Raw genomic sequence first — 25,937 nt, forward strand, 5'->3', positions numbered from 1 at the left:
AAAAACGACAAGAACCAACGTCGTTAACAATTAATGTATTACTTTGCCACAGGCCTGAAACAATGGCTGTCAGAACAACTTAAAGAATGTCATTTTGTCATGCGAAGTGTATTTCGGAAAACTCTGTCAATACCTGCTGTTTTAACCACCTGTATCGTGCCACTCTACCTCAGAAATGTGAGAAAATTGACTTTTATTCATTAATGTATGAGGGTTAAAGGAATAACTGAATGTTTTTTGGTAAATTGATTTCAGTATTTGATTAGTTAAATATTTAATAAAACAGCTTCGTCAAAAGTTTTATTTAAAATAAGAATCCTGTTGAGAAGATAATTTGCAGGTAATGCTTTAATTTCCTATCATTATTTCACTCAACATAAATGGAACAAACTAATGTATTTATAAAACCGACGGTACTTCCACATACGTTGAATAAGTTAATAATAAAATACAAGTTTTATTGGTAAACAGCTTTTTTAAGGGCTACGTTATAAATGAACTTAATGCAAATTGTAAATTAAAAAAAGGGTTCTTTTTTTTTGTGAAACAAACACCATTAATAAAGTACGTTCCAACCCAATCATGAAGATATTAAATCTGATAATTTGGTCTTCTGTGCTCTGCAATGTATAGGAATATTTGATTTCAAACATTTGTTTATTAGGTTCTTCCATAAGATTCTTCGAACGCGGCGAATTCTAGAAACACACAGTATTCAACTATAGGCTGATGTCTACACAATACTATCTTAATTGTTTTGAGTATAAGAAAAAATACCAAATATTTATTCTTCAAATAAAAAATAAACATAAAATACATTCAGGTATGAAATATATGCGTTCAATTTTAACTATTTTTAAAGATCTAAACAATAAAAACAGTGAAGAAAAAAATGCAATTTTAAGTAATGGTTTAATATAAAAGAAAGTAAAAAAAACAGGTATAAAGAAAATAATAATAATAAATACTATATTGTATCAAATTATGCTTACAATTACTGAAAGCAAGCTCAGTACTTAATGTGCTGACGTGAAATTACGCCGTTCTACACTCATATAATGTTAGCTTTACTTCATAGAATATTTCATATATACAGCAACCTTATAGATAGTACAGGACATAGCAAAGTGTTCAAAATTTCAAAGCAGACAAAATAGTGCTTCAAACTTTAAATTAAGGAATAAATGTTTAATCGAAAAATACCAGATGAAATGACTGAACAAGAACAGTACAATCTTAACCTTTATCTCCAAGTCTATTAAGCAACTTTCTCTCGGCGAGCCTCGCGTTTTAAATTTGAAAATTTTATTGTCTCGAGTGGATAAATATCACACTTGATGCAGTGGTAGAATCTATATGTATCAATAATAATGTATTTTCGTTAAATGATAGGAGTGAAATATCTTTATTTATTAAGTTCCTGCAAGTGTAATCATACTTTCACAATACAACTCTATTGGTCATAAGTTTAAGTAAAATTCACAGAAATCAGATCGAAAAGGTAAACTGAAATGGCCATGCAAACAATTTTTTTTTTAAGCCACACATTTATCTACTTTGTTCATGTCTTTCTTGTAGTAATATTAAAATGATAGTTTGTTCCTTTTCAAGCAGTAAAGCTGAAAGGAAAATGTAAGGTGATGTCAGTAAAATTGGCATTTATCCAATAAAACAAATAAATCATGATAATAGGATTTGTTTCCTTTTTTGAATTGTTTTACATTTGTCATTATGCAGCCCTTTATAGCTTGCTATTCGGTATGAGTTTTGCTGATTGTTGAAGGCCGTAATATAAGGTGACCTATAGTTGCTAATTCACCGTCATTTGGTCTTTGGTGGAGAGTTGTCGCACTAGAAATCATACCACTTCTGGTCTTTATATACACATCCCATTTGCCTCATTTTCCTTTGAATTCCTGTTTTTATGTTTTTATTGATAGCTGTTTTTGTTTTGTTTGTTAATTATATTGTTAGTGTCTTGTCTATTGTCCGTGAATTCCATTTTTTCAAAAGAGTTCGTGTAGAGCTACGTTATTTGTATTACAGACTCACTTTTTGTAATTAGCAGTCTTTAAAATGCTTATGCCTGGCTTTGCTCATTTGAAAAACATAACTTCAACATGAGAACATAAACAAGATATATGATCAATAAGACCCTTTACTACTTTTTTTGTAAATTGTCCATTAATAACATGAGAAAAATTAATCTATAAATAGATATATCTTAAAAAGCTCCTTCATTCATCAAATTCATTATGAAATATCTAATAATAGTCAACCACAAGTTAGTTCTGGTTGTCATGTTTTGCCCTTTGGAATAGTATACTGCCACGTATGGATGTATTTCAATTTTCAAAATAAACGGTTGGGTACTGACCGTATGATTACCTCACATTTTTCATAAATACATACATTATAATATTACAATGTAAAATTTATAGCAGCTACATAGCTATACTTGTATATCAATGCAACTTAATGAATTTAGACATATCACTGTGAAAGATTTCTTTTTTTTTCTTTCTTAATTTTGACCAAAAAGAAAACGGATTAAAGTACTTGCATGAAATGGACATAAAAACTCTAACAGTTAAAGATTTAAATGTCATTGATATTCCAGAAGTAAAACTCCCCTTTCCCCAACAAAAATATTAAAAACAAAATATTTCACATAACTTTGAAATATCGTGAAGCTTAACGATGAATAAACGGAGTTATAGGGTAAGGGTCAATAGAAAGAAACACAACGACAAAAAATAACGAAAAGACATCTACGGGATTACAAATACTCGCAGATACTGAAAATAGTTCCAAGTACTCAACTTGTTGAAAAGAAATTATGCCGTCATAAACTTAAAATTGGTTAGTTAACTTCATAGAAGATTTCATATTACAACATCATATACCATACAAGAAGACATATTATTGTGCAATGTCCAAGACAAACCACAGAATCATTTTATTACTGCTTCAAACAATAAATAACCGCATTAATATCTATCACAATAAATACAAGATACATTGATTGAACAACACCAGTATAGTTATAACATTTAATAATTAAGTCTTTTAAGCCAAAGAGATAGATTTGAAGGACAATTCTAGTCACATTTTGACCTTGTAGAGCCTTCGAAATTTTGGCGAATTGCCAGATGGAAATTTATGTATATAAATAAACTTCATTGTCAGAGTGCTACTAGAAAATCTTAATTGTACAACGACCATAGATGTTTCTAGTCACAAATGCGGAATCACGGGGCTCACCTTGAAAGCAATACGGAAAAAGACAGTTAGTCGATTTGGTAAAATTTGGAAAAAAAATGCTTTATACTTTAATTTCATTAAGTCTCGGGTTTTTTTTTTTGTACAACTACCTGTGTAATCCCAACATCTGGTTATAAGATACAGGAATAATTTACAAATGTAACTGAATTACAATTGTCGGCGTCTAAAACAATTTCCGGAGTAAATCGCAATACCGAATCAAAAAGCACACACTGCAAACTTTTTCAAAAATGTCGGTTTTTGATGCTCTTCAACTTCGTAATTGATTTGACCTTTCAACTCTTTTGATTTGCGCATCACTGGTGAGTCTTGTGTAAACAAAAACAAAAAACAAGCGCATCTGACGTAACATATCATTAGCCTGACATATTACATGGGGTTTTACAACCACTGTGTTGATGCCACTGTTAGTAGATATAAAAATAAGAAGATCTGGTATGATTGCCAACGAGACAACTCTCCACAAGAGACCAAATGACATAGAAATTAACAACTATAGGTAACCATACGGCCTTCAACAATGAGCAAAACCCATACCGCATAGTCGGCTATAAAAGGCTCCGAAATGACAAATGTAAAATAATTCAAACAAGCAAAAACTAACGGCCTGATTTATGTACAAAATAATGAACGAAAAACAAATATGATATACAGCAACAAACGACAACCGCTAATTTACAGGCTCCTGACTTTGAACAGGCACATACAGAATGTGGCGGGGTTAAACTGGTTTGAAGACGCAAACCCTCTCCCTAACCTGGGACAGTGGTGCAACAGAACATCATAAGAACAAACTATAAAAATCAGTTGAAAAAGGCTTAACTCATCAGATCGATACATTGCAGAAATACACAGACCGAACGTGGCAGGGTACTTATACATCCCCACAACAAAAAGACACTATGTACTGACCTGAGAGTACTTGCAGTTACTGACAGCTAGTTCAAAGCCAAAAACAACTAATAAAAAAATCATGCATCTAAGACTAAAATAGCACTCATTACACATCCAATTTCCAATGGATGTAGTATAAAGATGTCATTAACAGTCAGAGAAAAACATGACCTTGTGCAATGCCAAAATACAGGTATCGACAGATTGTAGAGCCATGAATGTGCATATGTATATAAACATAATATTAATTTACTGATAACAAAATCAATATTAATACCAACAAAAACAATATCCAAAATACAGTGCTGAATTGGTAACCTTAAATTATAAGTTTATTTAAAGGATCGATAAGTTTATCCGGAACTTATCTAAATTTCTCGGCTCGGTAAACAACATCTCCGTAATAATTAAGATGTCCTATCCCAAGTTTTGTCCCCGAGGGTATCACTAGCCCTGTAGTCAGTACTGGTGTTTTGACACGAATGATCATTGATTTGTTCCTTTTCTATAAATTTACTTTTTATAAAATGTTGAATTATTCGAAACACTAAGGTTATTCTACCCCTACACATAGATTGCCTTAGCCGTATATGACACAATTTTCGGGTTTTTGTTAAATGCTTTTCAACTTCGCATTTGAATTGAATTTGATTCGAGCACCATTAATGAGTCTTATATAGAGGTATGTAGACGAAAAAAATGACTGGCGTACCAGATTATAAGCCTGGTATTTTTTATTAGTTTTTTAAATTATATAAATTAAGTAAAGGTTGAGACGATTGTCTTTACCAATGTTGATTTCAAACAAAAATCTAACATCACTGAAAACTAATTCAAAATTTTAGATATCAATTACTGGTAAAAAAAAAGAAAATGGCTGTCTTATAACAAAAATGGTACTGTCAAATCTATTATATATCGATATTGGATGATATTGTGTTCAAATTTCACTGTTAATGTATCTCCAAAGTTAAAGAGTTTGATAAATGGAATGTTCTTAACATAAAGGAAAAAACAAATAACAAATTGAAATATTTTATGTATTCGTAATATGCAACTAAATGAAATGTGTTTAGCTGTTTATACATAGATACTATGTCGATAACATATCTCATCTTTAAATAAAATGGGAGAGAACATGTTAAATGAATGAATATGTTTACAAAGATTCATCAAAAATAAGTTCTATCACCTAATATCTGTTTCGTCTGAAAAGGAAGACACAATACTGTCATATTCAAATAGTCTCCATCTTGTTGTTTAGCTGAATTTGAATTATTTTCTAAGAAATTTCCTCATTTGTATATAACGTTTGCTTGCAAAATGTCTATATTTGTTAGTTAGACATTTTACTATAAAAGACAAAAAGCAATTTTAATCTCTTCAACGATCGGGACACATGAAATGAATTGTGTAGAGTAGAATCGGCAATGGGGGTGAATTAGGTCCACAATAATTTGTATAAATTAAAAATATATAAAATAGAAAAGATAGTTTCTACTTTTTGTTGCATTTTCAAAGCAGAATATTTACATTGTAAGAACAATGAAAGAAAGTTATGCTTATGAGCGAAGTTAAGCATGTATGGAATGTAAAAATGTCAGTTAATTTCTAATGAAAACATGACATAAAAATAAGTTTGTAATGATATACCTGTGAAAGGATATTTCAATGAGCACAATGAAAATAAGTTTTTTTTTTAATTAACTGATTGATAAACAAATATGAGGGTACATGTTGATAATGTTTACGACACCAACTGAAAATTTGATTTTAAACAGAAAAAAAAAAACCACGATGAATCTGAAAGCCTTTGCAAACTATTCAGAGATATGTTTTGATTTATTTGTTTAGGTACTTTATGTTTTATTGTCCACGGACATTTTACTGAAACGCTTTGCTCCCAAGCACAGGCTATGGGCATCTAAGATAAAATGAGGTAAAATATAGACTGCCATTAGAACCTTTTATTTTCAAAAAAGGGAATGAGCAATCTCATATAATTATGACATGTACCAAGGCCTTTTATATATTCTCACGTTGTTCAATGTTTGTAGGTGATCTAAAGTTGCTTTTATCTTCGTAATTTTTACTTTGGTGGCTAGTTGTCTCATTGGCAATCATACCACATCTCTTTATTTTTGATACCAATAATGAGAAAAAGAGAGTTGTGTAGTAATGTACTTACTTGTGCTAGCTTAATGTTTTATCGAAAGATTTTATTTTTGAATTTAAAAAAAATTAAAGCTAAATGTTGAAACGTTATTGAAATATGTACAGAAAATTCCAGTGTATCATGATTAAAAAAATCGTCTATCATGGACCAGCTACACATTCGTTTTTTTTCGATATCGTCAAATCACAAGACATTAATTGAGTTAATTCATAAGTTCAAAGATATAAGCATTAAAAACTGATATTATCGCTTTGATTTGAACCGATCTGAAAAGACTTAACAATGAATACGAAAGTCTTGTTCAATCGTTCAGAGAGTTTTCAGATATACCCACTGAGGTATATTCGGTCCATTAAGATAGTCTCGTTATATTTTTATGCATGTTTAGAATGTGTTATTTATCTGTACAAAACCATTCGCACTCATTGAAAAAAGTATAAGTTCTGGCTTGACTACAAGCGAAATATCTTAACAGTATTTGATTGACTGCCAGGATAAAAATCTTAAAAATAACTTGCATTCTTGAAAAGACTTCACATTTTGTTTTCAGACTTTTAAGATAGTGTTGAGATCAAAATAACCGTTTTAGATTAACATTTATTAACGAGTGAATGTTTATTGATGTTTTATTGTTCTGACTGTTCTTGGCGAAAAAGCTATGAAAGTCAAAAACATAAGACTTTTGGATTGTAAAAAAAAAAACAACAAAAAGGGATTAAACAGAACAGTCAGCCCGTCTTGAAGAGTGAGATGTCATCATAGGTTTAGCACAAAATAGCGTTACATGTTTGAAAGTTCCTATATATTTGTTTTCATTGTTCTTCAGTTGTAGTATTTAAACAGTTCCTCTGGACATCAAAATTTTCGATAGATATTGATCGTATGGTTCTTTCATTATAATTTTTATTCACTTTGTAACATTTTGAAGAAGATCATATCTTTCTCCTTGAAAGACGAATGTTTAAAAATAATTAATAGTGTTTGTTATTATGAAATGAATTGTTGACCATATTCCTTTATGTTCAGATAAAAATACTGATTAAACATGTAATTAATAAAATGTGCTACTCTAGCTAATATGTACAATACAATACAACAACAATACAAATACAATGTACACCATTAATATTACAATACATAACATAAAACACGAATACATAAAACAATATAAAATATTAATGCCATTCTAAAAAGAATTATGAGAGACGGGATTAAAAAAAAAAAAAAAAAAAAAAAAAAAAAAAAATATGTAGGCAAACTTATAAGGTTATTCACCTTGGATATTTGGCAGAAGAATTGTATTTATATACAGTGCAGATCAAATCATTTTAGTTAACTTTATATTCAAGTTGAAATATATATTTGAACGTTTACTGTATTAAAAAAAAATACTAGATAATATGTATTCTTTTTTTTTCGTAAAGGAAAACCAACAAAAACGAAAACAAAAAACAAAAACGAGAATAAAACAACTGAATAAAATATATCATAACAAACAAATATTTTAAATTATATTATTATTCAAACATGAAACTTATGAATATGAAAGGAAAACTACAGTTGTGAATATTAATTAAAAAATTCTCAAAACATAAAGTACGGAAAACACATTCTATAACAAAATTAAAAAAAAATAAAACACAAAGGATTAATAAAATAAAATGCTACTTCTTAATTATAACAATGATATGATTACAACATTAACAACAACAACAACAACAATAATAATAATAATAATAATAATAATAATAATTATAATAATAATAATAATAATAATTATGATAATGATAATGATAATAATGATAAATAACAAAAATTAATAATAATGACAATAATAAAAATAGAAAAAATGATAATTACAAACCAGAAAAAAATATCATAAACGATGTTTTGTTTGAAAATATTTACTTGAACTACATAAACATAGAACTACATTAAAATATCCGAAAATGAATAAGAGCCATATATAATTTTCTAAATAAACAAAAATATATGACCTTTTCCCGCTATTTCAAATTATCATTTTGTAATTTATTTCCTTTATTTTCACAAGAGTTTGTTCTGTGTATCTTTTTATAATTATATCAGTTGCAAAATTGATTTGATTGAAAGAAGAAACCCTATGAAACGTTACATAAATGTATATAAAAAAAGAAATGTGGTAAGATTGACAACGAGACAACTATCCACCAAAGTTATAATGAAGTGGATGTAAGCAAATGTGTTTTTTTTAAACTTATGTATGGAAACAATTTTCGGATTCAATTTTTTACATGATAATAATATCACGTTGTAAATATGAAACAAACCTGATTCAACTTGCCTCTATTTTTTTTTTTTTATTGTACAAGTACAAATAGTGTCGTTATTGTCATATTTTACTTGATGCCATGCAGATATTTTACTTGATGCCATGCAGATATTTTACTTGATGCCATGCAGATATTTTCATACATATAATGGAAATAAAGTTTTGAACAAGAGTGTAACTATAATCAAATTTTAGTAATTAAGAAATGATTTCATAACAGATAAAAACAAATAATATCAATTATGTTAACAACACTTTGATCACATTAAGAATAAGTTATAATTAAAGTATTCATTAAGAGCAACTTGATAGAATTTGATTAAAACTATAATTAAAACTACAATCTTCCAAACAAAAGACAATGCACTGACATTAACCTTATTAATATGAGGTTTTCCATGGGGTTAAAAAATGTCAATAATTTACCGATACAACCTTTCTTGTTGTTTATAGGATAACCTCTTTGGGCCTCTATTTAATCATCCAAGGAGATCACACAAGGTTCTTGTCCATAATGGGCACCTGTTAAGTAAACCAACACGACAATGATTACTTCGGCACTTTGTTCAGGCAAAAACAATAACAATGTCAACAAACACCAACATGAGCTAACATTTTTTTAATTTCCTACAGCAATCTAGTATTTGGAATCTTATTTTCTTACTGCCAAATCCTTAAGGTTCCCCACGGAAAACTACCTAATATTTATAATTTTATGGAATATTGTGTATGTTATTAGGTACAATAACGTAAATATGGTTATAATGTTATCAAAGTTGAAATCAATAGATTATCCTTATAGAAGGTTAACAACATACCCCATAAATCATTCATACACATTGATCACACGTCGGTAATTATACACATTGTACAATATTATCATGGTTATGAATGAACTTGTTTTTACTGGCTTCAATTCTGTTTTAAGCTAACGATGCATTTACCTTTTATATTGAAACAGTGATGTCATCAAAATGATTTCTTGGTATTGCATCGTTATTTGTGAGGAACATGATTTGTTAGAATTCCCCCAAAAGGCTGGACTTGAGTAGATGTTTGTCTCAAACGCCACATTTTAAACATTGTGTTCACTGTATATGTTATTATGAACAGGAAAAGGATACCAAACAAATGCATGTTAAAGGGAAAAAAAATAAAATATGGAACACTTCTGTGCTGACATGAAATAGCATTTATGCTGTCATGTTCTGTAAATTATCAGTTCATAAAAAACTGGCTGAAATCAACCTAAACATTATGGGTTTTCAAATCTATCATAGATGCCTGAGCCAGAATTAGGCATAAAGTTTTGAAAAAATATTGTAAATGCTCTTCAACTTTGTAATTGATTTGGTTTTCTTACTGTTTTTATTCGAGCAGCTGTTGAGTCTTATGTAGACGAAATGCGCCGATGTCAACGCTGATCGACGTTTCTTCCTCGAGAGTATTAACGGCATAGTAATGAATCTTATGTAGACGAAATGCACCGATGTCAATGCTGATCGACGTTTCTTCCTCGAGAGTATTACCGGCCTAGAAATGAATCTTATGTAGACGAAATGCGCCGATGTCAATGCTGGTCGACGTTTCTTCCTCGAGAGTATTGCCGGCCTAGTGATGAATCTTATGTAGACGAAATGCGCCGATGTCAATGCTGGTCGACGTTTCTTCCTCGAGAGTATTGTCGGCCTAGTAATGAATCTTATGCAGACGAAATGCGCCTATGTCAATGCTGGTCGACGTTTCTTCCTCGAGAGTATTACCGGCCTAGAAATGAATCTTATGTAGACGAAATGCGCCGATGTCAATGCTGGTCGACGTTTCTTCCTCGAAAGTATTAGCGGCCTAGTAATGAATCTTATGTAGACGAAATGCGCCGATGTCAATGCTGGTCGACGTTTCTTCCTCGAGAGTATTGTCGGCCTAGTAATGAATCTTATGTAGACGAAATGCGCCGATGTCAATTCTAGTCGACGTTTCTTCCTCGAGAGTATTACCGGCCTAATAATGAATCTTATGCAGACGAAATGCGCAGATGTCAATGCTGGTCGACATTTTTTACATCAAGAGTATTACCGGCCTAGTAATGAATCTTATGTAGACGAAAGCGCCTATGTCAATTCTAGTCGACGTTTCTTCCTCGAGAGTATTACCGGCCTAGAAATGAATCTTATGTAGACGAAATGCGCCGATGTCAATGCTGGTCGACGTTTCTTCCTCGAAAGTATTACCGGCCTAGTATTGAATCTTATGCAGACGAAATGCGCAGATATCAATGCTGGTCGACAGTTTTTACATCAAGAGTATTACCGGCCTAATAATGAATCTTATGTAGACGAAATCGCGTATGTCAATGCTAGTCGACGTTTCTTCCTCGAGAGTATTACCGGCCTAGTAATGAATCTTATGTAGACGAAATGCGCCGATGTCAATGCTGGTCGACGTTTTTTTTACATCGAGAGTATTACCGGCCTAGTTGTCAAAACTTGCTGACATGGAATATCATTGATGAAATCATTTCTTGTTTGTAAGAAATAATATAGTAAAATCATCCAAAACAATATTTTTTGGAATTTTAATTTTCAAGGCTCTTCAACTTCGTTAATCATTTGGTCCTCTATTGTTGAAATTCGACTTCCACTTATCAATCGTATGTAGACAAACCCGACGTCATGCCTTCTTAATCGTAAACATAGTATCTTTGAATTATATTTCCTCTTATTTAAAGCAGCAAATTACTTATTAAACATTTTGAATCGGTGAAATGCACTTCCACATTCTGATTTCAATGTTTGTTAATGTTGTTTTGTGAATTTGTTTCATATGATAAAGTGTTTGACTTTGCCTGCCGTTTTTTGGGCTGTCTAAATGTGGATGTTCAATATAGATGGTCCTCATTACACAGTTGCCTTGGTCGTTCTCTTAAAACCTTGGAAACAGGAATGACCAACATTGAAAAACTTGATACTATTATATTATAGGAAGATAAAACATCGTGATTCAATCGAGAGTGTCAACACTAGTTGTGCATTTTTGTCTGAAACTGTCATTTTGATCTAAACATCTCTCTGAATTTCTGAATTTCTGAATGATTTTCGACCTATTTTTTTCAACAAACTTCTTGATGGTAAATCTAGTATTGTCAGACATTTTGCTTGTAGTTAGTCCATTTTTTCCTCATTAAATTCAGTATTTGTTGTTTTACATTGGTAAATATCAGGTGTTGATCAAATGGATACCAAAGGAAATGTCTTGATTTACAGCCACCGATTTATCTGAACAGTTATAAAATATTCGTATTGGAAATGTGTACTGTTATCTATGTTATGTCAATTCTTTACGTTTGGTTTGATGGGATAAACCTCGGATATGGGAGATAACTCTTACAAATGTATTGGAAGTTATTTGTGCGTTTTAACCTAGCAGTAATTGAAACAGTAATCAAGCATTTATGTTGTTTACATTTGGTTACGGGAATGATGCAGTTGCATCTAAGAAAATTGGAAAAATTGATTCCAACAAGCATTTAATTAAGAAATTATTTTTTTTCAAATCAAATGCTAAAAAGTTAACATTCATACATGAAATCAATATACTGTTTTCAGATAAATTGCTTTAAAAAAACTATGTACTGAGTTTTTGGAATGACTCTTGAAATCATTAAGATAAAATCTTCAAAAGTTTGGGAAAAAATGAATTAGGAAAAAAAATGGATTGAATAATGAGGTAATAAGAATTTAGTGCTAAGCTTATGGTAGATATGCTGTACTTAGATATAAGAAGATGTGGTATGAGTGCCAATGAGACAACTCTCCATCCAAGTCAAAATTTTTAAAAGTAAACCATTGACTGTATGTCTTTGGTTTTCAAATACAAACAACGGCAATATTCTAGAAGGGGTGATCGGAACATCCAATTTAATGCTTACAGATAACCTAAATTAGTAAAAAGCTGGTTCTTAGACAGTGACAGACTGTCAAAACACTGAATATAGCGTCTGCTGACTCAATGACAGAGGCATTTTGTAGTCTTGGGGAGGGAAACCAACATTATGTATTATAATGTTGATATGTCAATTCATCATCCCATACTGAATATTACTGTTTACCTTATAAACTGGACAACAGTTATTATTGGGACCATACAATTTTCACTTAAACACACAAAAGTAATGCAAAGAGAGAATGCAAAAGGTTTGTAGAAAAAAAAATGAATTTTGTCTTATGTCTGTAAGTGAAATTGTTTGAAGATTTTGTAAATTCCAAACGTTCATATCCAATAAAAGTTTGTGATTTTCAAGTTTATAAACATTAATTGTTTTGGCAATTTATTTACATTCAGGCTACTCATATGACCATGGCATTTCAGATTTACTTTCAAGATATTTTTCGACTATGTATTCTAACAGTCAGGGGTATTCCTAATGAGAACATGTGCAAAAACATACAATAATATTTGACACTAGTGTTTTCGACCATTTTTTAGTGAACCCCAAATCTGGTCATAATCAATTTATCATAAACATAAAATGCAACGATGAAATTTAATAAGACTTTAGATGTTTTATTGACCCCTACCCATTCTATGGTGAAAAAAATATTGAAAATTTAAAGAAAAAAAAACTGGAATACACAAAGAGCTTATGACCAAAGGGGACCTGAAAAGAATAGCATAGCTTAATTCAACCATAGTTAGTTGAAACCTAATTTAAAAGTATAACTATTCGGACATCAAGAAAAAATAATGACAATGTATTAATGAGTGGGGAAGGTCTTGATTTCGTAAGTTTATATCTTAATAGATACCAACTATGTTTCCAATATCACTGAACTGTTCTTTAATTCAAATGAAACAACTTTTATATTATTGTTGATGGAAAGTGTCACAAGATGTCAACCCTATAACTTGGCTCATTATAATCGATAAAATATTTTCATAAAAAACCAGGATCTTTCGAATTGTGTCATTGTCACTGTGACTAAAATGTCATATGAAATCAAAATATTAAGTTTTTTTTTTGTTTAAATGGGAATTTCCCTCAACACTTTGGTGTAGTTTTAGACAAGTAATGTTCATGGTCCAATTGTACGAAATGAAATTCTAAAAAGTTGAAATTGTTTTTGTATATCCAAACTTTGTGCATAATCTACACATTGTTGTGTTTTGTGTACTGTTGTTTGTCTGTTGGTCTTTTTTCCGTTTAAGACATGGCTTTGTTAGTTTTTTTTCGACTTATGAGTTTGAATGTCCCTTTGGTATCTTTCGCCTCTCTTTTTGAAAGGAATGCTAAATACTAGGTAGTTGATACCCTCAATGATAAAACTCCAACAGCAGGCAGTACCGTCGACCCAGTGATTGTCAAACTCCAACAGCAGGCAGTGCCATCGACCCAGTGATTGTAAAACCTAATAATCTACTCCTTGAAAGGAATGCTGAATACTAGGTAGTTGAGACACTCAATGATAAAACTCCAAAAGAAGGCAGTGCCATCGACCCAGCGATTGTAAAACCTCATAATCTACACCTTGAAAGGAATGCTGAATACTAGGTTGTTGATACCCTCAATGGTTAAACTCCAACAGCAGGCAGTGCCATCGACCCAGTGATTGTAAAACTCACACAGCAGGCAGTGCCATTGACCCAGTGATTGTAAAACCCCAACAGCAGTCAGTGCCATCGACCCAGTAATTGTAAAACTCCAACAGAAGGCAGTGCCATCGACCCAGTGGTGTGAAACTGCAACAGCAGGCAGTACCATCGACCCAGTGATTGTAAAACTCCAACAGCAGGCAGTGCCATCGACCCAGTGATTGTAAAACTCCTACAGCAGGCAGTGCCATCGATACAGTGATTGTAAAACTCCAACAGTAGGCAGTGCCATCGACCCAGTGATTGTAAAACCTAATAATCTACTCCTTGAAAGGAATGCTGAATACTAGGTAGTTGAGACACTCAATGATAAAACTCCAAAAGCAGGCAGTGCCATCGACCCAGTGATTGTAAAACCTCATAATCTACACCTTGAAAGGAATGCTGAATACTAGGTTGTTGATACCCTCAATGGTAAAACTCCAACATCAGGCAGTGCCATCGACCAAGCGATTGTTAAACTCCAACAGCAGGCAGTGCCATCGACCCAGTGATTGTAAAACTCCAACAGCAGGCAGTGCCATTGACCCAGTGATTGTAAAACTCCAACAGCGGTCAGTGCCATCGACCCAGTTATTGTAAAACTCCAACAGAAGGCAGTGCCATCGACCCAGTGATTGTAAAACCTAATAATCTACTCCTTGAAAGGAATGCTGAATACTAGGTAGTTGAGACACTCAATGATAAAACTCCAAAAGCAGGCAGTGCCATCGACCCAGTGATTGTAAAACCTCATAATCTACACCTTGAAAGGAATGCTGAATACTAGGTTGTTGATACCCTCAATGGTAAAACTCCAACATCAAGCAGTGCCATCGACCAAGCGATTGTTAAACTCCAACAGCAGGCAGTGCCATCGACCCAGTGATTGTAAAACTCCAACAGCAGGCAGTGCCATTGACCCAGTGATTGTAAAACTCCAACAGCAGTCAGTGCCATCGACCCAGTTATTGTAAAACTCCAACAGAAGGCAGTGCCATCGACCCAGTGGTTGTGAAACTCCAACAGCAGGCAGTGCCATCGACCCAGTGGTTGTAAAACTCCAACAGCAGGCAGTGCCTACGACCCAGTGATTGTAAAACTCCAACAGTAGGCAGTACTATCGACCCAGTGGTTGTAAAACTCCAACAGCAGGCAGTGCCATCAACCAAGTGATTGTAATACTCCAACAGCAGGCAGTGCCATCGACCCAGTGATTGTAAAACTCCAACAGCAGGCAGTGCCATTGACGCAGTGGTTATAAAACTGAAACAGCAGGCATTGCCATCGACCCAGTGATTGTAAAACTCCAACTACAGGCAGTGCCATCAATCCAGTGATTGTAAAACTCCAATAGCAGACAGTGCCATCGACCCCGTGATTGTAAAACTCCCAACAGCAGGCATTGCCATCGACCCAGTGATTGTAAAACTCCAACTACAGGCAGTGCCATCGACCCAGTGATTGAAAAACTTCAATAGCAGACAGTGCCATCGACCTAGTGATTGTAAAACCTCATAAAATTTACCAGGCTTATAATAAAGTATTAAAAGTTCGGAAAGATTTCTAATTGTCTAGATAGCAAACCATGATCGCACAAACATCATCATCTAAGTAAAAGTCTTCCTTTTTTATGTATTTTTGTTTGTTTAATTTGTATTTTATTTTTTGTTTTTGTTTTCTAAATATTCATTTATTTATTTTATATATTTATTTTTTCTGTATTATTGTTTTCTTTCTATCTTCACTTTTCTGTCTTTTGACATAAATCCATATATATATATATATTAAATAAATATACCATTTTATACATGCATGCTCATACATTTATTTTGTATTATATTGCTATAAATGTTGAATGGAGAAGACTTCATAAGTCTGTTTGACTTGAGTCTTATCCAATTTGTACTTGAACAAATAAAATATGTTTAAACTAAGTATGGCAGATGCGCGTTTTGTCTACAACAGGCTCTCATGGGTGCTCGAGCTGATCCGTTAGGAAGGCAATTCTATATTAACAGAGTTAAAGAGTATCTAAAACCCTAAAATCCAAAACGTTGTTACAAATTTGGCTTATGCTATTGAATGAGTGTGAGTAATACTTTTTATCTTATCGACTCTCAAAGTCTTACTCGATCTGGAAATTATTCGATTCCTTCAGGTTTAAGTTTATAATGGTTCATCTTACGTGACTTCTGTTCACCACCCTAAATGTATCCGATCTGTCCATATACTTGTCGCACATTTAGGTTCATGTTCTGTCCAAAAAGAGAGACGAAAGATACCAAAGGAACATTTAAAATTCAAAGTCGAAAATAAACTGACATCTTTTTATATCTATCTATTGACAACGCCATGGAAAAAAACAACAACAAAAAAAAAAAACAAAAAAAAACAAACACCAGTATACAAAACACAACATAGAAAACTATAGACTGAGCAACACGAACCCCGCCAAAAAACCGGGGATGCTCCGGAAGGGTTGGAAGATCCTGTTCCATTTTTGTAATAACTTGTTTTGTATCTTCTACCTTTAATTCGAAAATATGACACAATAAAAATGTTATGTTACTAACTTGAGCAATACGAAGGGTGCCAACTGTGTAGCAGGATCTGCTTACTCATACATCCCCGGTTTTTGGTGGGGTTCGTGTCGCTCAGTCTGTGTTTTGTAGGCTGTTGTTCGTCTTTTGTTTGTTTGAATACTCATTTTCATGGTATCTTCCCTCTCTCGGTTTTGATTCGAGCGTCACCGATGAGGCTTTTGTAGACGAAACGCACGTCTGGCGTACAAAGCTATAAGCCTGTTATCTGTGATGAGTGTTTTTATGACTATTTTGGGGACTGTTCAAATGAACGTGCAAATAATACACAAACTTGAAAATTGCGACAATTTGATTAATATTTCTTTCTTTTCTTTTAACCCAGTTTTTGGTGGGGTTCGTGTTGCTCAGTCTTTAGTTTTCTATGTTGTGTTTTGTGTATTATTGTTTGTCTGTTTGTCTTTTTCTTCTTTAGCCATGGCGTTATCAGTTTATTCTCGAGTTCGAATGTCCCTTTTGCTATCTTTCGCCTCTCTTTTAACTGGCTATTCCGAAAACATCATAACATAAGGAAATGTGGTCTGATTGCTAGTTTGTCACTTTCCCTTCATCTGAAATAAAACCAGTGTGCTGTTTTGATTACGCGTGCTATAATTAGACAACAAAAGCACTATATTTTAATAATTTCGAGTTGAAACAAGTAATCATGCATGAATGATTTTGTTTACTTATACACGCATATACTGCATATTTGGTACTTTTCTGTACTTGTACAATTATCTTTAACCTTCTGTTTTATTTAGTTATCTCGTTTTTGCCTATCCTTTTTTAAAGTTATATAATCCAATCTAAGCTAATTGCAGGTGCTATGTTATCGAATAATGTCACAATGACATGTTCACGGTTCTGATAAAATTTCATAACATGTGAAAGAAATACACAATGTGCTTAGGTCTGGTTACAACGAAAGGAAAGATGTTCTACACTTGTAACTAAACCTTTAAACTTTGTTTACATGCTCAGTCCTTGAAAATAATATCTAATAGAAGGTTTTAAGGTTTTGGAGTTGGAAGATTTTGCCAATCGATACTACACTTTGTAATGTGATCCAATTATTAAAGGCCTAAACAATAAGAAGATTTAGTATTTGAGTACAACTACCTACCGGGGACTCGGTAGAATAAATGCCATAAAGCTCATAAACTATAATATTAGGCATTTCTATTGATAGTGGCTTTACATTGAAGAAAAAGGAGCGGTATGGATCAAGTTGCACAAGGAATTTTTCAATAGGTTTGAACTTACAAATAGTCCATTCATAGTAAACATGACTTTATTTTTATGGTAATTTAATTGTTTAACGTCCTTGTTCGGGTTGCATAATTTTACGATATGCAAATTAGTTGACCAAGGGATAAAATTTATCACTTGAGAAATGGGTTCCTCATTTGCTTGTTTCTGGAGCACCCTCCTGTGTTAGAAAAGATGAGTTAAGATGTGTATTTAGCACAGTAAGTTGCTGTTCTTAAACTCCGTGTCTACTTTTATTTTCCATTTTAAGAAAGTTTAACTAAATAATTAATATCTTAATTATATATTATATCTTTCATTATTCAATAAGTTAACACATTATAAAATAATTAAAAGATTGTTCATAAATATATGTTTATTTTTGCGCAAATATCAATACCAGCCCATCTTGTTTTTAATCTTCAACTTAATTATGATAATAGAATATAAAAACAATTACTTACATAGGAACTAATAAGTAATATAAATTTATTTTGTTTAATAATTATAAATCAACTATTTGCATTTTATTTTCTTTAATGTTTTATTCAACATTTAAATAAAAGAGTTTTATTTTGAGTTACTGGTATAATTTTCCATGACGTAAAATTCCTTTTCAAATCAAACATTTAAGAAATACAAGCTATGCTTATTTTTTTAACAAATGTGTACAGATTGTTTTTTTCTAATCCAATATTAAGTATATGCACCAAACTAAATTGAAAATATATTTATTTTTATCATGATGAATTCAAATAATCTTGGTTTTAGTAAATTGTGTATTTAATCTATTGATAAACATATAATTTAGATACGCCAACAGCACAGCAATGTCTATTTAATATATCCATTAATTTGTCCTTGAGCGAGGTAATATTTTATAACGTTTTCCTAATAGTTTTTAAATTAATTTCCTAGTAATACTTGTATGTTGTGATGCCTTGCATACATTTTCTAATCAATAATTTCTTAAATGTAACTTGAAAAATTTGTAACTTTAATATTTCAGTCTAGTTTCTACGAATTTAAAAAAAAATTGATTTGTAGATTTTTGTAACTATCCGAATTGAACCATATTTAAGTTTTATTATTTTTTTCTTAAACAGAATTCATCATTGTTTTACATCTTCTGCATAGACATTATTTACATTGTCTGTATTTTAATCTATTAAAACAAGCATGCATTGCTGTAAAAGCTACTTGATTCATAAACCTTATGGTGCGTTGATGTATCTGCATATTTTAAAAATCTAATAAGTATGATTTACCGCAGATTGTCTTCTAATGCTAAGTATTTCTGCGAAATATTGTAGAAGAACACGATTCTGAGGCATATAAGTTCCGTTTGACATAAATGGCGAGGAAACAATTGTCTTGCCCGTCTTAGCCAAAGTGTTTCCTCTTCTAAATGAATACAGATTCAAAGTTTATGTTTGCTATAGCTGAGTTGCATCGGTCAAAATTTCACATTTATCCAGATAACATTTGCGTATTCTATGGAGTGTTTGTAGTTGGCAATACAATTTCATAATAGCTTTCACTATATTACTAAAATGCAGGTTTCATGTACGTTTTTTACAGGTCGTGGTCTTTTATTTATATTAAACTTACGGCTTTTGCTTGTCCAGTTATCATATCTTTACTTTTTTTTGAAAATAATTCCGGCGTTCGACAATGACGCTGTGTATTAGATGCCTTATGAAGTAATTTTATTTAAAAAAATTTGTAGCTTTACAGAACTAACGTAATCTTTATTAAGCTGTTATTTTCAGACATTTTTGTGTTCCTTAAATTATTTCATAGGGTTTATAATTTTTTTGGTTCCAATGAAAGCTAACGAGGGAAATATAACAAAAACTATTTCGTATGCAACAAAGCTTAATAGTAACATGTTTAAAATCTTAAACCATTTTTCTCATAATAAGAAGTTTTGTTCTACTTGTAGTTTTAATTTTTTAGTTATATTTCATATCTTTTTCCAGTTCCACTGAACATGATATTCGCAAGATCATACATGTCTGTATACACGTTGTTAAACTCGTAATCTTTCATAGATCAAACATAACGACAAATTAATTAAAACAAACATTATTAACATTATAAACATTATTGCTTACCCTTACGGAGCACCTGAGATCACCCGATTTTTGGTGGGGTTCGTGTTGATCAGTCTTTTGTTGTATTTTGTAAACTGTTATTTGTCTGTTGGTCGTTTTTCGTTTTTTGGCCATTGAATTGTCAGTTTGTTTTCGACTTATGAGTTTGACTATCCCTTTGGTATCTTTCGCCTCTCTTTCATTAATCTTTGAAATTATATTTAAGTCCCCTTAGATGCACATCATTCTTTTTTCAGTTAAAAAAGTGAATGATATCTTTAAAATAAGTAAACAATTTCACTTAGTAAAGTGCAGTTTTAAACTTATTGCATAATAAATTTCCAAAGCAGAATATCACAGAAATGTTGAATTATAACCTTATCAAACTATACTTATGCATATTTCATATTAAAGGTACATTTTGTAACAACATTATTCATCAAGCAGTGTCTACATTCATGTATTTTTTAAAAGATAAATATAAATCAAATACGGACAAAGCAGAAAGTCCGGAAAAAACATTGATAGATGCAACTGATGTATATTAGAAGTTTGCACAATGCAAGGTTAGTTATCAATTCTACGGTTTGTCATGTGCTAGTGGTACAATTTTATGGATGTTGTCTGTCTGTCTGTATGTGCACAATTATGAATACTCAAGTACAGATGTTCGATTTCCTCTAAACCTCGATTTTTTATATATATGAAAAACGTCACGATTAAAATATCAGTTTAAATGCCACCAATATATTTGTTTTTATCAAGCAAGACTCTACTACTGCTTTGACGTCAAGATTGTGTGTAGGGTGTTTTGAAACATTCCAAATGTGACTAGGAAGTGTACGAAAATATTGTAAACAAGTGACAGAAAATATTTAGGGAGTAATTGTAACACAAAAATAAACCATTTTCATTAAAATCCACAAACTATAATTATTTATCGCTAACATTTTATTTCCAAAATTTAATTCGTTGTTTTGTACAACAATATTGAATGTGCTACATTAGTAAAAACAAACAAGTACAAAAGTTGCAATTTACAAAAATTCTATAGTTCTCTGTGTTAGCCGTTTTTCTTCTTTTTCTGTAATTTTTATATTGCTTATGATCTGTTTTTTATACTTTAAGAATTATTTCTTAATATATGTTTTTATAGAGAATATATTTTTCGGGTTTTTCTATATTTGTTAATTTTTGATTTTTTTAAAGTTTTTTGCGATACACACGAAATTTGTTTTATTGACGCAATATTGAGAGTCAGAAATTTTCTTTTATAATTTATACCGTTCACAAAATTTATTTCTGTTTCTTATAAAAAAAAAATAACTAAAGAAGCCTCATCCTCTAGTTGGTGTTTACTTCTTGGTCCAAGATAGAAAATATTGGATGTTATTCAAATTTCAAAATTATGAATGAATGTGATTTCGATATTCCTTCATAGAGGAGACGGTTTTTTTTAAAGAAAGTATCAACAAAGAGTTTCTCATTTTTTTCTTTTCTTCAGATTAAACTTTCAAAACATGTTTCGTATTGATCATTTCAAACTTTCCCATAAGCTTCAATGATAAATTATTGTTGTCTCAATACAACGAGATATACGTTGAATTATTATCACAAACAATAAGGCCGCCATACTAGAATGTAAAAAAAATGATTGTTAATTGAAAATAAAATTATGAGTTTAGTACTAGGAATGTAGTGACAGCACCAGAATACGAAACAGAAATTTGTCTTTTCTGTTTATGTCCTTTTTAGTTTTGATGCTTTTAATATATCATGAACTTACTCTAATTTTCAAATTTTTGGCTTGAGCATTCGTAATGAAGGTAAACCCAGAAAAGCGCTTCTGACACACGAAACTAAGAATTTTGTTTATTTCATTTACTATTACTTGTTCGAAACCATTGTCGGTTGACGGTTAGTCCCCAATGATATCATCAGCTCAGGAGTCAGTGTTTCTGTATATCTAATTAAAATTCCCCAAAATTACTAAGAATCAAAGGACCTAACTCCATCAAGCAAGGTTGACCATAAATGAATTTGGCTAATCTGCTTAATTATATAGCTCTAAAGTTGTAGCATATTTACTCTTTCCTGCCTTTCAAATGTTTAGGTTTGAGCGTTGCTGGTGAAGGTAAATCCAAAAAAGCACGAACTTTATTACATGATTGTCTAATTGACGTCGAGGCCTTTTAAGACCTTTTAAATATAACTTCCCAAACTGTTGGCCTCGAGTATACCTGATAAATTGTTTTCCAGAAACACATGTCGTGCGTAAGGAAAAGGATTTCACACGTCTTTATACAAGGGGAAATCAAAACACTTGTATGTATCTTTCTATATATATATATATATATATAGAGAGAGAGAGAGAGAGAGAGAGAGAGAGAGAGAGAGAGAGAGAGAGAGAGAGAGAGCCTAGGTGGTTGAGTGGTCTAGCGCGTCGGCATAGTGCAAGGCGATTTGGTGCCACGATGTCTCAGTAGCATGAGTTCGAATCCCGGCCAGGGAAGAACAAAACAAAAAATTTGCTTGCGCAAATTTACAGATCTAACATTGTTGGGCTGTTGTTTAGACGTACTATATATATATTTATCTACACATTTGTCTTTAGTTAAAGCCAACAATGTTAGAACTGCATTTGTGTACTTGCACATTTCTATGGATCCCTTATTTGTAACACAAGTTGTTGTTTACATCAATGGCAACACTGCGTGCACTGTGTTCATCGCCTTATACCACCCATACTGCTAGGCTGTATGATAGCTCATATACAATTTCATATATAAGAACAGCTTTTTAAGTCAAATACACTTTTTTTCATAAAACGTAATTGTTATATTTTACTTTGTAGAAAAAGAATAAGACGGTATCGATTGAACAATGAACTCCCCTAAACCACATTAGAAAGCAGAGGGAAATCAGGTTCTCCAGAAGAAACAGCAGTTTTCATTATACTAATGGCCACTGTTATTTTATCTGTGACCAGTGATGAATCATTTTGGATATGTTAAAAAAAACAAGGAAAAGACGGAGTTGTAGCCGTATGACAAGTGGAATACTTCATGGTCATTTGTGACAAAAATTACGATACTAAAAAAACAAAGTCATACAAAAATGAAAACAATTTCAAACCTTCAATCGTAAAAGGAAACAATCGCTCATGTATTTTGTAAAATCTGGAAGGATATACAGACTGTATTATTTAAAGCAAAATCGACATAGAAACATTTTACGACTTTTCAATCTTTTTCAGGTATATTAGTTTCAGCACACCTTTCTTTTTTTCATTATTATAAATACTTATCTTTGAGTACAGAAACAATGAAATAATGCATCTAACTTGACAGTGCACGCTGAAATTGTTTTGTCTGTCAATCAAAAAAATTTTAAATTTTTTTCCTGATTCCTTTATTTCATTTTCAAGAACTTTACTTTTCCTAACATGTAGAAGGAAAATAGTAAATAGTGTTTGGATTAAAGCAATATTTGTTTAATAATATTTGATTGTCATTAAAGGCAAATAAACACAATATCATTGGTTGAACTGTTTCTTAAAACTTGGACAACTACGTTTAGTTTTCATTCTTATAGATTAATTGATTGTTGCTTGCTTTACAGCAAGTGGTAATTATGTATGCGTATTAAGCCACCATTAACAATTTAATCAAACGGTAGATTCCACGAGGTAGGCCGACAGGAACGTAGAGCGGGAACTTAAGACTGTCACTGGAAATGGGAAAATGTTGGATAGAGGCAGTAACATGTCACATACGGATCCACCAAAGAGTTATTGCATGGATTCTTTAACGTGCAGAGAGCGTGGTACTCTCTGTACACATGAGGCATTGGAATTAAAGTCTCGAATCCGACGAGACAGGGCTGCAAATATATACATTCGCAAAGCCAAATGGACGCCACTTTTAGGAAAGGGTTTTACTGCAGGTTGGAAGTTACTGTTTTTCTAAACCCAAGTCACCTTTGTTGTCCAGTTTTCATTTAGTTTGGTTTTTATAAATACTTGACTTGTATATATCAATATTTTCTTCTAAAGCTACGCGGTGTACGTGGTATAGTTTTGATTTGTCTTGATTTGCCTTGACTTGTTTAATTCCACTTTAATGCAAATAAACGTAGATATTTACGAAAGTATGATCTATGTTAATCATTCATGATTGAAAATTGGAGAATCAATGGGTTTCTTTGATCAACAAAATAGGGTATTTTTACAAGAATGATGTCTAAGGAAATCAATAAAAGGAAATTATGATTAAAACGTAAACGCAAAGAAACAAAAGTAAAGACATACAGAAATAATAAAAAAAAACTATATGCAAAATAAAATAGCAAATAACATATGCCATAATAAACTTAAAAACAAGGCGGAAAATTCAAAAACAGAATGAAATAATCGTGAACATAGCAGCCTAATCGTCATCTTGGAAATACTATTCTTTAAAGCAACTCAAGTCATTCTTTAGGTGTATTTCAGGTACTCGCAAGAATTATAAACTTGTTAAAATTGAGGAATATGTCATTTAATTACAAGGCGGTATACACGTTCAGACATGAACAAACTGGTTATTATTGCAAATATAATATTTAAACGATGATGCATATTACCGAGAACGCATAGCTTAATCATCATTTGATCAAAGTTATATATTAAAATTTGTGCATTTATTTCCATTTGTTTTTTTTTTTATCTTTGAATATAATAATTGAATTGAAAACCTCTTATTTTTCAAAAATTGTAAAAAAATAAATTTGTATTTTCAATGCACACTATGTTGACTTAATTAACGGGAAAATATCAATGTTATGGTAGCTTTATGATCTCTAAAAAAGTGAACATGAGGTCAAAAGACAACAGTAATATATCGATGTTCAAACTCGTAAATCTATTTGGAATATACTAGTACCAACATAGATCTAGATCCCGAGGGATTCACACACAGAGAAGAATCAGTTACATTGCCAATGTTTACCCATCTTGAAATGAATGCCACACCCACCATGTGACTCCGTAAAAAGGTCATGACAGGGAATAAGACACAGTGGGTATTGACAGATTGACAGCAACGTATAAATTATACTTAACGTGATATCATTTCAATCGTTGCTTACATTTATATAAAACTAAGAACATGTGACATAATTACCAATGAGACAACTCTCCACCAAGGACCAAATGACATAGATGTTAACAGCTATAGGTTACCGTACGGTTTTCGACAATGAGCAAAACCCATACCGTATAGTCAGCTATAGAAGGCCCCAAAATGACAAATGTAAAACAATTCAAACGAGAAAACTAACGGCCTGATTTATTTACATAATAATGAACGAAAAAAAAAATGATATACAGCAACAAACGACAATGTTAGCTTTGTATGAAGAAGGTCCATTTAAGACGTTGGTCTCAAATTATTTTTTTGTTCAATTCATTAGCTCCTGTGACTTTTGTTCAATGTAAAATTAGCAAATTAACACAAAAAATTGATATTTCAATAAAATTACTTTCATTGATTTTGTAATCTTAAAAGACAGATAGAAGATACCACAGGGAAAGTCATAAATCGAAAACAAACTGACAACTGCATGGCAAAAAAACGAAAAACTGACAACATGACGGCATAAAAACGAAAAACTAAAAAAGAACAAACAATAATCGACAAATCACAACATATAAAGCTAAAAACTGATTAACACAA

General features: G+C 31.7%; 1 long non-coding RNA gene across 1 annotated transcript; it reads left to right on the plus strand.

The window, feature by feature from the left end:
• Nucleotides 1-18,236: 18,236 nt before the first annotated feature.
• Nucleotides 18,237-23,570, plus strand: LOC127704578 (uncharacterized). Its single transcript, XR_007983392.1, has 2 exons — nucleotides 18,237-18,348; nucleotides 23,078-23,570. It is a non-coding gene; the product is annotated as an uncharacterized LOC127704578 (long non-coding RNA).
• Nucleotides 23,571-25,937: the final 2,367 nt, after the last annotated feature.

This window comes from Mytilus californianus, unplaced genomic scaffold, assembly GCF_021869535.1.
Source record: "Mytilus californianus isolate M0D057914Y unplaced genomic scaffold, xbMytCali1.0.p SCAF_6, whole genome shotgun sequence".
NCBI classification, from domain to species: Eukaryota; Metazoa; Mollusca; class Bivalvia; order Mytilida; family Mytilidae; genus Mytilus; species Mytilus californianus.